This window comes from Tenrec ecaudatus, chromosome X, assembly GCF_050624435.1.
Source record: "Tenrec ecaudatus isolate mTenEca1 chromosome X, mTenEca1.hap1, whole genome shotgun sequence".
Taxonomy (NCBI): domain Eukaryota; kingdom Metazoa; phylum Chordata; class Mammalia; order Afrosoricida; family Tenrecidae; genus Tenrec; species Tenrec ecaudatus.
The window spans coordinates 142,982,902-142,996,229 of NC_134548.1; the positions used below are offsets into that span (position 1 = coordinate 142,982,902).

Consider the following 13,328-nt stretch of genomic DNA (forward strand, 5'->3'; position numbering starts at 1 on the left):
CTATCTTAAGCCTTCCCTCAGCTCCGTCCCTTCTTCGTCCAGTGGCCGCTCTGTCTGCCCCTTAGGGGCGCCGTCCTCTTCTTGTCCCCGGACATAGCGCTCCCTGGAGCTCGCGCCGTCCTGGCCCCTCCCTTCGGGACAGCTCCCCTCCACTTCCCACCTTCGTATCCCATTCTTGCCCTATCCTACCCTCGCCTCACCCCCTTCTCCCATAGCCAGGTGAGACTTGTTCGCCGCGTTTCGAGAGTCATCTTCCCGGCTGGGCGGGGGCCTCCATGGAAGCCAGGGGTTCAATTGATTCTGAGGTGGGGGAACCACTGGAATTACCCCACTCCGAAAGGGCGGTGGGGGCTATGATCTTCTGAACTCTCTGGCCCCCGACCCTTGATCCAAGGACCCGCCGACCCTAAGGGAGGCTGGCTAGCAGAGCAGAGCGAAAAAGGGTTTGATATTTTGGGGGGTGGGGTGGGGGTGTCCGCGATGAAGTCTTGAACAGACCGGGAGAAAATACCCTCTAACCTCAGAGGGGAGGTGCGACGGGTGCACTTGAGGGCTGTTTTCTCCTGGTGCTGGGGTGCTGGAACCATAGGGTAAGGGGGACCCCTAGGTGGCGGCGGGGCCTGGGTTCGGGAGTGGGAGTGCTGTGATGGGGGCAGGGGCAATTAGCCTAGTCCCTGGAAAAAAGGCGGGGGATGACTTCGGAGTGCCCTGGCTCTGCTGCCCTCGCTCCAGGGGCTGGAGCCGCCGGGCCAGGCGCTGTGGGGAGGGGGCTTACAGGGCAGGAGGCTACGATCGGGGGCAATTCACCCTAGCTCTGGCCAGCCACGGGGGAAGCCGGCATGTAAACCCTCCACCCGCTTCGCGCCAGGCCTGGAGGCACGGGGTCTGCGAGCGGAGCCTAAGGCTGGGAGGAGAGAGGCTCCGGTTACGGGGCCGGGTTTGGGGATCAGGGGCAATTCCCCAACCCTGGTAGAAAGAGGGAAAGGGATGGCCGCGAACCCAGGGCTTTCCTCTTCCCGGGTCCTAAGGGGCGTGCAGAACGGACAGCAGGCCCCGCGGAGCTGGATTTGAGCGGATCCCGGCTGGGGCGTAGGGGGGCTCGGCGGTGGGCTTGGGGTGGGGGGAGCAGTCCGGCGGCGGCGGGCGGGCGGGGCGTGGGGCTCCGGCGGGCGCGGGGCGGGGCCGGGGCGGCGCTGCCGCCGCCGCCGCCGCCGCCGCTGCCGCTGCTGCTCCTGCTGGGGCCGCCGCAGCCGTGGCCGCCGTCGCCGCCGCCGCTTCTGGGCGGGGAACGGAGGCCAAAGGGAGTCCCGTGCCGGGGCAGAGGGCGCCGGCGGCGCGCAGTGGGGAGGGGGTAGCTGGGGGGGGGGCGGAGGCAGGCGGGGGGGGTGGAGCCCCGACGGGGGGCGGTGCGAGCCCGGACGACGACGACGACGAGGAGCCCCGGGGGCCGGGTGCATGGAGGACGAGGTTCTGGGAGAAGGAAGGGAGGTGGGTCCCGCGACGGGCCTCGTGGGCTCTGTGCGTTGAGGTTCTGTTTCGGGATGGAGTCCTGCAGGGGGGTCTGGGGAGGACCGGGGTGGTGAGCTGGGCGCCGAAGGGGGCCCTCTTTGGCGGGGTCCCGCGGAGAGGAAGGCTGGGCCAGAGGGACGTCCGGGGCAAGACTGGGAGGAGCCGGCCGCACCTCAGCTTGGGGATTTCGAGTTAAGGAGGTTCTGGAGACCGTGGTGTTGGGCAAAGCTGTGGTCTAGGAGCAAAGCAGGAGGCCAGCCTGTGGCCAACGGGGGGAGTGGCAGCACAGGCCAGTGGGGGGGGGGTTATTTGGTTCAGTCGTCCCTCCCCCTGCCCCCAGTGGCACTCTCCTTTTTTGTTGTTTTGTTTTATTGTTTTGAAATGTTCAGTGGTGGCTGTTAGAAACTGTGGACGTGGTGAGACTTACTCATTCCTGGTGTATTCTAGCGTCGACACGAAGGACAGCTGTCCCTTGGCGAGACCTCCTCAAGTCCTGGGGTTTAGGGACGCTTTCCAGGAATGTGGGAGGGGGGCCCTGGTAACTTAGTGACACAGCCAGAACCTCAAGGCAGTTTTTTTGGGGGGAGGGGCTTCTCCATGGCATAGGGGTGGAGGACAGTTGTAGAAAGCCATGGTGCTACTTCTGGGGGTGTAGTTGTACGTCGTCGTTCTACTGGACTAACTAAAAGGCTCTCTTCAACTTAGCAATTCTTCAATGACAGGAAGGGGAGATATTTCTATGGGGAAGTGAACAAGGGGTGCATTTGGGGTTGGGAGTGGATTAGGTAGATAATAAAATTCCAGGCTTGGGAGAGACATTAAAGATTATCTAGTTCTGTTTGTCCTTTCCTTGAATGTTGGAACTGAGGAATGTTTGTCATGGGGGGATGCCAGGTTGCATGTTTGGGGGTCTAAGGGTGCTCACATTGGAAGATGAAATTATCATGTGGTTCTGAAGACGAAGGAATGTAGAAAGGGAACTTGAAGGGTTCCGTCGGCTATCAGGTGGGGTAACAATCCTAAGAACCACCCAGGATCTCAAAGGAGAGCAAAAGGTTGCAGAAGAACCTAGAAAATTGTGATGGGCACTCCAGATTAGTAGGAATGACTTGGGAAGCTAGGAGGAGCAGAGGGGTTCCATGAGTCACGTTTGGAGACTTGGCAGGTCGACAGACTTTAGGAGGGACATGGCAATCTTGATTAAGCCTTGTGACTGTGGACAGGCAGACCCATTTTTGGATAGGGCAACTGAGGCAGATGCCCTTGGGGTGGGTGTGGGGATGAGGGGCACAGAGCCTTACAAATAGAAGAATTAGATTCAGTAAGCTATTGGCGGAGGAAAGGTGTGTGTGTGCAGGTAGGTTGGTAGGTAGAGGGTGGTGGCTATTATTTGGGTTAAGAGGACTAGGCAAATGGTTGAGATGGGGCAGAGGAAAGCTAAAAGCCTCAGAAGCGCTGCTGTTGGAGTCTGAATTGGGCAGAGTTGAAGGGGAGTTGCAGAAGAGAAGGACAGCTGCACCAAAGGCACTCATGTGGATGGGTCATTTTGATTTGCCAGGAAAAGGGAGGGGAGAAAGGGAAAGAGCTATTTCTTGCTCCATGGCATGGGACTTTCTTGAGAGGCAAAAGGGGTCTCTCCAGGTGTTTCTTTGCTTGATTCATAATGTGGTTCATCGAACTGGTGTTAATTGCCATTGAGTTGATTGCCATTCATGGACACACCATGAGTGTCACCTTAAATCTGCACTGCAGAGAATTCTGCCTGGGCAAGCCATTTGCAGAGACACATCTCCAGGTCTGTCTTCAGAGGCACCTCTGAGTAGGTTGGCTCATAGTTGAGTCCTTGGCTATTTGGGCCATTCAGGGACTCTGTATGAACTCACCGAAGAGGAGGGAGGGAGAAATGTTGTTAATGGGTGTAGAGGGGCTTCTCACATCCTTGATCTAGATGGGCTTCTCTTGGGGGAACAGAATTACGGGAGGAAATGACTTGAATACTAGAGCAAAAGCAGAGAGAGAAGTCAGGGAGAGAGCTGGCTGAGCAGTGATGGAGAGGAAGGGTGGGCAATCACAGGCCTGTGTTGGGACCAAGTAAAGAAGAAGTAGAACTTCGAGATTTTTAGGATAATGTTTTACAAAATGAAGTTTGAAGGAACTTTGTTTTGCTACACTTTGGAGTTAGAATCACTAAGGAAGGGAGCAAGAGATAAAGCAGAGCTTGGGTAAAAATAGGGTTGGAAGGAAACTGGCACTTAGGAAGAAATATAACTATATGTATCCCATTAGAACTTACAGGTTAAAAAAACAGAGAGAGAATGAAAAAGCCAAGGACTGAAGACATTTTACTCAAAGTTACATTTTACATTTGGAGCTGCTGCTGTAGAAGGGAACACTTGTCTTCGGTAGAAGCAAGGAAGCAGAAGTCTGCACAGATCTGGGATTAAGCTTGCACTGGAAAATCTAGATGAAAGTGAAGACTAGCAGATAGGGAAGGGCCCTGCTGTCCCTAAAGAAGGAGAAGGTGGGAATGCACCAGTTTTGTCCGTGTGCAAATGGGAGAGATCCAAGATAGGGAGTGGTGTGGGAAGTCCAGTGCAAAGCAGGATAAAGAAGAGTAGCGTGTGGCATGGGGGTCCTAAGCCAGGATTAGCAAGTGCGATGGGAGCCTGGAAAGGGCTCTAATCAGGAGGTCAACAAGACAGCATCTAAAATCAAGCCATGGAGTGCATTAATTCTACTAGGCTAAGCTTTGAGTGGGATGGAGCAGCTACAGGGAAGAGCTGTTTCCCAGGGCCAACCAGCATTCAGGATTCAGAGAGAAGGAGGCTGTGGTGGGTGACTAGAGTAGAGCACAAAGCATTCTGGGAAAGTAGAGGTTGTTAGGATAAAATAGATTGGGAAAGGTGGTGAAGGAAGCCACAGATGATTATGTATGGGCAGGGAAGACCCCAGTAGACCTTAGTGGTTTCCAAAAGGACATTTTCTATGCTGGAGTTCAAATTTGGTATGAGCTGATGCTTGCCAGAATGTTTGTCAAGATGGTCGAAAAGGTAGGTAATAGTCTACCATGAGGATGTATTTTATATAACCTCATCTGTGAACTAAGTTTTATTCATGCCTATTTTGAATGACCATCTCTAAGCTATTGTAGAGCTTGTCCTCTTTCCAATGAGTCCCCTTCCAGCTGTGACCCTTTCCTATGGCTCATAATTTAAACTCAGTCTTTTTGGATGAAAACTTGCTTTGGTGAACTGAAGTTGAAATTCACTCTTGTGTTTCTAGCCTCATACTTCAAATACGCCGATTGGTCTCTTTTTCTCTAAGGCAGAAGCGACCCTTTCCCCATAAAACATTAAAAAGTGGGTACTGTTTTTACAAAGCAGCTGCAAGGCTGTATGTCAAGGTTATATTTTATCTGGTCATTGAATTGTGATGAATCTGAAGAGATGATGTATTATTTGTAAAATGTCCTTTTCAGAAACATACACCCAAGTACAAGAGGCAGGGCATGTCTTCATTTGGCTCTTCAGAAGACCTTAGTTAAGCATGTGTGAAGAGTACTGAGAGGCAGGCAAAGCTTTGTGTTTCGGCTTCTCGACCCACTGCCGGCTAAGAAACAAAACTTGGCTACCTCATCGCTAAGGTATGTCTAGAAATCATCGTGTTTGTATCATTTAAGGGTACAGTTGAGTTTTGCTATAGTGCTGGTATTAGGGGGCAAGGAGAGCAGTGTAGCTTTTCTATGTCCCCGTCTCGGTGCCTGAGATGATTAGGTAGGTGTTCTATTATGACTGGGCTTTACTCCGGTTGACTTGGTTGTACCATGGACAGGTCAGTATCTTGCCACCTGGAAGTTTGTAGAGATAACCAGATCTTAGGCTAGAGTCCTCAACTTTCTGCCTCGTAGCTGTGTAGCATGAGGCAAGTCACTTAACTTTCTTGTGCCTTAGTTTACTCATCTCTGAAATGGAGATGATTGCAATCTCTTGGGGTTCTGAGGTACCCACACAATCATATATGGATAGTGCCAAGCTCATAGTTGTCATTGTGGTTGAGTGACCCTGTACTTAGAGTAGAGATATCCCATATAGTTGTTTTGGCTGTAATTTTTATGGAAGTAGATCACCAGGCCTTTCTTCTGCAGAGCAGCTGGATGGGTTTAATGGGTATTAAACCTTGATACAAGTGGAGCCCCAAGCACATAGTAGGTGCCCAAGAAACAGCACCTAACCAAATGGCTTGTGCTCCCTGAAAGATTGGCAGTTGAAACCCACCCAGCAAAATCATCTTCTGGTTACTTTGACAGCCAGGAAACCTTCTGGAATAGCTCAGTTCTCTAACACTGAGAATGGACTCCCCAGCAACTAACAAGTACCACATTATAATTCTAATCAGAATGTTTTTATTCAGCCTTGTGTCTTGTGGCAGTTACCTTGTATATTATGTTCTGGTCACTTTGATGGCTGAGTGAAAGCTACCAATAGCTCCTGAGGCTCCCTCCCTGATTATTGTCTGTGCACTTGCTCCACATTCCTGTTGTATGAGTTCTTATTTGGTATCGCCAATGTGATAGGAAGAAAGATCTGGGCTTATCTTGCTGCACAATTGCATCCACCTTTGAGGTGGAAGTGGCAGCTTCTTTAACAGCTATGTTTGATATTCCGTAGCATGAACTTTAGGAGGTCTATGCCATTGGAACTTGGGGGGTGGGGTGGAATTTCTGTTTCTACTTTAAAAATTACCCCAGTTGAGTTACTTGGATGAACCATTTTTGAAACTATTGCTTTCTGAATAGGGCTGGTGTGTTTATGACTGGCTGGGCTTACCAGCTGTCTGTGACATCTGGACATGCTATAAAAACTGGTAGCTAGCTGGTCTGGTCCTATGACTAGGATTTGTTCAACAGTTGAATGGGAGAGAATCACAGTATCTCAAATTGCTTGGGCGTACTCAAACCAAACTTGGGAGCAGGGAGAAATGACATGTCCACTAGACTCCCTTCTCAGCAGCAAACTTGGATGGCAGTGGCTTCTGCTGAGCCATTGGTGGGAGAGACGGATGGCAGGCTAATCTAAAATGGTAGCTCAGTTCCCAAATGAAGAATCTGTTTGACTTTGGAAATGCCTTATTCTTCTCTGCTTGCCTTCTCCCCCAGCGGGTTTTGAAATGAGCTGTGGCTAAACCCTACTCAGCTCATTGGAAGCAGATTTGACCATTATTTGCCCCAGGTCCATTTTAGGTGATCCCAGCGATCTTGTGGATGGAAAGAAGCGAAAGCGAAAGAAAAGGAACCCCTTGCTCTAATCATTTTTTTTCCATTTGCATCCTCCATTTCTGTGTGGCATAGATTGGAGTTCAATAATTTTGCAAGAACAGTTCCTAGCCTCTATATCATGTGCCTAGCCTCGTGGTAGACACTAATGGGAGGGGACTGGGAAAAACCAAGCAAATAGTCTTTCTCATCTTGAGGGACTTAAGAAACTGACAACCATTTGAGTCAGGGGCGAAGGTTTTGAAATTCTGTGACCTATTAAGGAACCCTGGAAACACAATGGTTATATGCTCGAAAAGTTGGTGGTTTGAAACCCACCCATAAGTTCAACGGGAGAAAGACCTGGGTACCTGTTCATACAAAGATTACAACACAGAGAACCCTGTGGGGCAGTTCTATCCTGGCCCGTAGGGCTGCTATGAACTGGAATCAACTTGGCACTACTTAACAACAAAACAACAGCATACATATACATACACATAGCTGAACAAACACATATGCACTGCTATGTGGAGAGGCCATTATTAGGTTATATATTTCTGTATTTCCAAGTTAAGCACATGGCTGGAGCTAGGGTGAGAGAATACAAAAATAACCTAATAAAGGCCTTGCCACATATTGGTCTGTGCATATACAATCCAGGAGACTTCAGGGAAACAAATTAGGCATGGAGGAATGCTCTTTGGATGACAATTTGCATATCATGAATGTGGCACAGTCACAAGTCCCTTGTCATTTACTAGAGATTCCTTCTAGGCTCCCCTGGGAATACCAAAATCCTGGGACATTCAAGTCCCCTTAGATGAGATGGCATAGTATTTGCATACAAGAGGTAAGTAAAAAGGTAGTGCTTCAAAAGCAGAGAAGCTTTTATTGAACAAAAAAATATCAAAATATGAAGCAACTCTTTTTCCACGTCTCCTCCCTCTAGGTGTATCCACTTCTGCCAGTGGTTTTTCCATCTGTTTAGCTCTTCCTTGAAGACTTCCCCACTCTTCCATTTATGTCACGTCAAAGCTGCAGCTTGGGCATCCTCACAAGGCTCAAATTGAGTTCCTTTTAAACGTACTTTGAGATTTAGGACAAAAAGAGGTCTGAAAGGGACAGAATCAAGGTTATAGGGAAGAAGGGGTAATGTTTCCTAAAGAAATTTTCACAAGAGAGCTTTTACTGCCCTCAAAGAAAGAGTATGATGGGAAAAAATCCGGCCTACCTTTCCTGCCCTTTTTCTTTTCTTTTTTGAAGATCAGCCATAAGTTTATTCAGAATAAATTATGTATAATTATATTTTCATTTGTTGTTGAGAATGTACAAATATACATACACCAATTTAAAAAAATATACGTTTTCTTGGTTATACAGGGCCTGCCCTTTTTCTTACCAATAGTTTTCAATTTTCTTCACACTTCTTCCTAACAAACTCCCATAATTTCCCTGTCTTTTAAGAAAATCTTACCAAGAAGACCCCGTTAGAATCCTCCCAAAACAGTCACATAAGCACCTGAGCTACTCTCTCTGCCTTGAATTTAACTGGCCCAGCAGAAGCCACTGTTTTGACTGAACCTCTTTTGAAGGCAGGGGAACCCTGGTGGCATAGTGGTTATGGGTTGGGCTGGGATTCACAGGGTTAGTAGTTCGAAACCACCGGTCACTCGGTGGGAAAAAGACAGGGGATTTTACCTCCCATAAACTGTTACAGGTTCGGAAACTCACAGGGGCAAGTTCTACCCTGTCCTGTAGGGTTGCTGTGAGTGTGCATCAACTCGATGTCAATGGGTTCTGAGTTTTCAAAAGTACCCTAAGGAGATTAAGACAAGTGCATTACTGAGAGAGCATGTCTGCAGCCATTCACTGATGACAGAGACATGTTTAAAACACATTTTGTTTGGAATAAGCCTATGCAGGTATGAACTGGAGCTATAGTAGCAATACGTTTCTTACTCACCCACATATCACCTATACACATATTCCTGTATACCTTATGTCATCTCTAGATCACTTATAAGGAGCCTTGGTGGCACTGTGAGTCAGGCATTGGGCTACTAGCACCACGATTGGTGGTTCAAACCCAGCAGCTGCCCTGCAGGGAAAGCGAGGCCATATGCTCTTGTAAAGATTTACAGTCTCAAAAACCTCTGTAAGGGTCACTGTGAGTTGGAATGGACTCCTTGACAATGAATTTGGGTTTGATTTTATGTCATTACTTGTGGTACTTAACACAAAGGGGCTTCAGAAAGTTGATGAAATGGCAACATGAGAATGCAGCATCACAGTGCATGGCAGGGACATAGCGATGTGAGGAAACCAGGAGTTAGTCTTCTGTCGCCCTAAATGGCACTCTATAACTATTTCCTGGGGTCTTGTTGAAGACGTAGAAGAGCAAACTCTTCCTTTTGATCTAGCAACAAATTCGGAGTGCTCCAAAAATGAACCGAGTTCCTCAGGGTGACGTGTTGAGATGCCGTTGCATTTTGAACAAGACGGCTGCATTTCCTTAGGAGTGAAGGAAATTAATTGCCTAGGAAGATCATTGTTCGGCTTTCCTTGAGAGTCATGCCACCTAGAAGCTGTACAAAAATATTGGCTCCAGAGCCCAGGTCTCTGGTATAAAGCATTGGTGAGGTGTTTTCCTTACAAAGAGTGAAATGAAAGTCAGTACTAGTTGAATAATAAGGAAAAGTTTCCACTTGGCTGTGTTAAAAGTACCTGGGGGCATGGGATATAAGTTGAATGTTACCGGCAGATCTTAATAGCCTACTTCATTGTTTGTATTACCTTTGGCCCTTTCAAGTACTTACTGCTAGTCTCAATTTTAGGTCATTAGAGGAGCCCTAGTGGTGTATTGGTTATGCCGTGGGCCACAGTTTGATACCACCCGGTGCTTCAGGACAGAAAGGCAGTGCTTTCTACTCCCATAAACAGTTACAGTTTCAGAAACTCACAGGCAAATTTCTACCCTGTCCAGTGGGGTCGCATCAATTCGAGTAGATTTTGAATCTTATGTGTCACAGTAGAACTGTGTTCCAGTGGCTAGATTTTCGATAGTAGATCTCCAGGCCTTCCGAGATGCCTCTGGGTGAACTTGAACAACTTTTCACTTAGTACCTACATGCATTGATAGTTTGCACTGGCCGGGAACCCATATTTTAGGCAGGGGCTAGTTTATCCCTGTTTTATAAATGATGGAGTGAGGTGGACATAGTGAAATAGACTGAAGTGATGGCAAATTGGGCCCTGGAAGTGCTCCCCATGTCTTTCCACTATCGTTGGTACTTCACTTTCCCAGGGTACGCTGGTCTTTGACTTGATGATTTGGAAGGCATTGGGGCAGTTTCTCAGCCTCAGATCGGTCCTTCAAAGATGGAACTTCAGGACTAGTGAGGAGATTGAAAAGGGTGTGGCCCGTGTTTGACTGATAACTGTCCTAAAGGAACTGCAGAGAGACGGCAAAACATTGAGATACATGTCCAGTCTCTGGGGTGGCTTCTTTGAAGCTACCTGCCTTCATTTGAATGAGTCAGTTCTCACAGGTTTACCAAACAGTTAACATTCCTTTGTATTCAGTCTCATTAGTGTTTATAGGCACGATTTGTTAAACGTGGAAGAACCAAAGGAGTCTATGAAGGTGCTTATGCTGTAGCCAGGGGCAGACCACCGTCTTCGCCTTGCTCCTAAATCCCGAAATTCATTTATCTGACCAGTGGAAATATTTGAATAGGAACACACACAAAAAACAAACAATCCCTTTCTCTCTCACTCTCTCACTTTCATTCTCATTGTCATTCCGACTCATATTGGTCAGGACAGAACTGTCTTTATGGGTTTCTGAAAGACTACCTCTTTACAGGAGTAGGCAGCTTCATAGTTGACCTTCAGAGTGGCTGGTGGATTCGAACTGCTGACCTTGCAGCTAGTAACCCAATGTGTAACCCACTACACCACTAGGGCTCCTTAAACAGAAACTATAACATATTGAAATAGTTTTTTTGTTAGGCAGAAGGTTGGGCACAGCTTAAAGGACCCTTCCTCTTAAAAATTATCTGACAGATTATTTCCGTGTGTGTGTCTGTGTATGGTGGTAGATGAGCCCATTTTGCGTGAAGGGAGGCAAAGTCTCATGACTGAGGTATACATGTGGGACTATTCGGTGTGAAGGAGTGGTTAATGTGTTGTTAATGGTGCGGAAGACTAGGGAATGCCAGTATTTGGGGAAAGCCTTCAGAGAATATTAGATTAGCTTTATATGAGAAATTATTAAATAAGAACAGTTTTGATGAGACCCTCACTGGGAGTGGGGGCAGGGAGTAATCTGATTAGGTAGGAAACCAGGAAGGTTAGTCTCCTGTTGAGCATATATGGATAGAGGCAGAGAGACAAGGAGGGTAAAACCTGTAGTGGGAATTCCATATCTGAACCAAACCAAAGCAAACCCACTGCCGTCGAGTGAATTCCTATTCATAAGGACACTATTGGATAGATAGAACTAACTGCTCCTCAGGGTTTCCAAGGCTGTGAATCTTTATGAGGACAGCCTCATTGTTCTCCCTTGGGAGCAACAGGTGGGTTTGAATTACCAACTTGCAATTAGCAGCCCGACCCCTCAGCACACTGTAGCACCATAGGGAAAGCAAGGTAAAAGTATCCTGGTTGGATCTGTGTAATTTGTCCTTTTGAAAACAATGATTTTGAGAAGTTCTGACTTATTCAAAAAGACACTCCAGTGGGCGGAAATCATGGCCTTTTCACTTTGGCTTGATGATCTCAATTTCAGTGGTCTCTTGGATCTCTTTGCTGATGTCTTTGCTGCCACTGCTGCTGCTGTTGGGTGCTTCAAGTCAGTTCCAACTCACAGCAACACTGGCCTGTTCCTACATCATCCTCACATCTATTATTATGTGGCAGCTCTCACACTCCATTTCATTGAGGCTCTTCCTCTTTTTTTGCTGACCCTCTTCTTTACCAAGCATGATATCCTGCTCCAGGCACTGGTCCCTTCTGATAACATGTTCATAGTATATGAGAGGAAGTCTCTTGTTAGCCTTGTTTCTAAGGAGAATTTCAGACTCTACTTCTTCTAAAAGATCTGTTCATGTTCTGGCTTCAAACCACCAAACCTACTGTAATCAAATCAATTCTGACTCATAGCCACCCTATAGAGGGTTTCCAGTGCTGTGAATTGTTAGAACAGACAACCTCATCTGTCTCCTGGGGGATGGTTGGTGGGTTTGAACCACCAACCTTGTAGTTAGCATCAGAATGCCTAAGCCACAATATCGCCAGGCTTCCTTATTCTTCTGGAAGTCTATGGTGTATTAAAATTCTTCACCAGCATCATGATCCAAAGCTATCCATTATTCTTCAGTCTTATCCTTGGTTAGGTTGCCTATACTTATGGATCAATAGAAAATACCATGGCTTGGGTCAGGCTCACTTTAACCCTCAAAGTGACATCAACACTCTAAAGAGGTCTTTTGCAGCAGATTTGCCCAATGCAATATGTTGTTTGATTTCTTGGCCGCTGCTTCCAGGAGTGTTCATCGTGGACCCAAGTGAATTGAAATTATTTTCTATTTATCATGATGTTGCTTATTGAGTCACTTAAGGACGTTTACTTTGCTGATGTTGTGGTGTAATCCATACTGAAGCTCGTAGTCCATTTACATCAGGAATGCTTCAAGTCTTCATTCTCAACAAGCAAGGTTGTATCATCTGCATATTGCCGGCTAATGAGTTCCCCTCCACTGCTGATGCCACATTCTTCAGATAGTCCAGCTCCTCAGATCACCTGCTCAGCATACAGATTGAAGAAGTATGGTGAAAGGATACAACTGTAATGCACACCTTTCTGGATTTCAAATCACACAATATCTCCCTGCTTTGTTCAGATAACTTCCTGTTCGTCTATATGTACAGGTTCCATATGAGCATAGTTCAGTGTTCTGGTATTCCCATTCTTTGTAAACCTCTAGAGTCTAGTGCCTTTGCATAGTGAGTGAAACTCAGGCAAAACCTTTCTTGTATTCTCTGTTTTCAGCCAAGGTCATCTGACAACAGCAATGATATTCCTCATTCTAAGTCCTCTTCTGAATCCAGCTTGGATTTCTGGCAACTCCCCGTTGAAGTACTGCTGCAACCACTTTTGAATGATCTTCAACAATATTTTACTTGCATATGATATTGATTATACAGTATAATAATTTCTGCGTTCTGTTGGATCACCTTTATTTGGAGGGGGCATGCATATGGATCTCTTCCAGTCACTTGGCCAGATGAGTGAGCACCTCCAGCATTGCATTCATTTGTTTGAAACATCTCAATTTTTATTTTACCAGTTCCTGGAACCTTGTTTGTAGCTGTTGTCCTTCAGTGCAGCTTGGACTTTGTCTTTCAGCACCCTAGGTTTGTTGATCCTATGGAACCCCTTGAAAAGGTTATTTTTGGTACCAGGACACTGTTTATTAGATGCTGCCTTCTTCCAAGGTGGGACAATGGGGTGACCTCTCTTTCTTGTATGTGTGGCGTTTGAATGTGAATGATTCTATCACAT

The 13,328-nt window shown here is 47.0% G+C and overlaps 1 protein-coding gene across 5 annotated transcripts in view; it reads left to right on the forward strand.

Moving 5' to 3' along the window:
• The window catches only part of BCORL1 (BCL6 corepressor like 1), a 77,410-nt gene that overhangs the window by 2,690 nt on the left and 61,392 nt on the right, over window positions 1-13,328 (forward strand). The window contains exon 1 of one of the 5 annotated variants that reach the window (XM_075538642.1): window positions 1,420-1,488. The exons of the other annotated variants lie outside the window; for them this stretch is intronic. The gene's annotated coding sequence lies outside the window, so the exon portion shown is untranslated. Of the gene's footprint in view, window positions 1-1,419; window positions 1,489-13,328 lie in introns of those variants that run through there. 5 annotated transcript variants of the gene reach the window in all.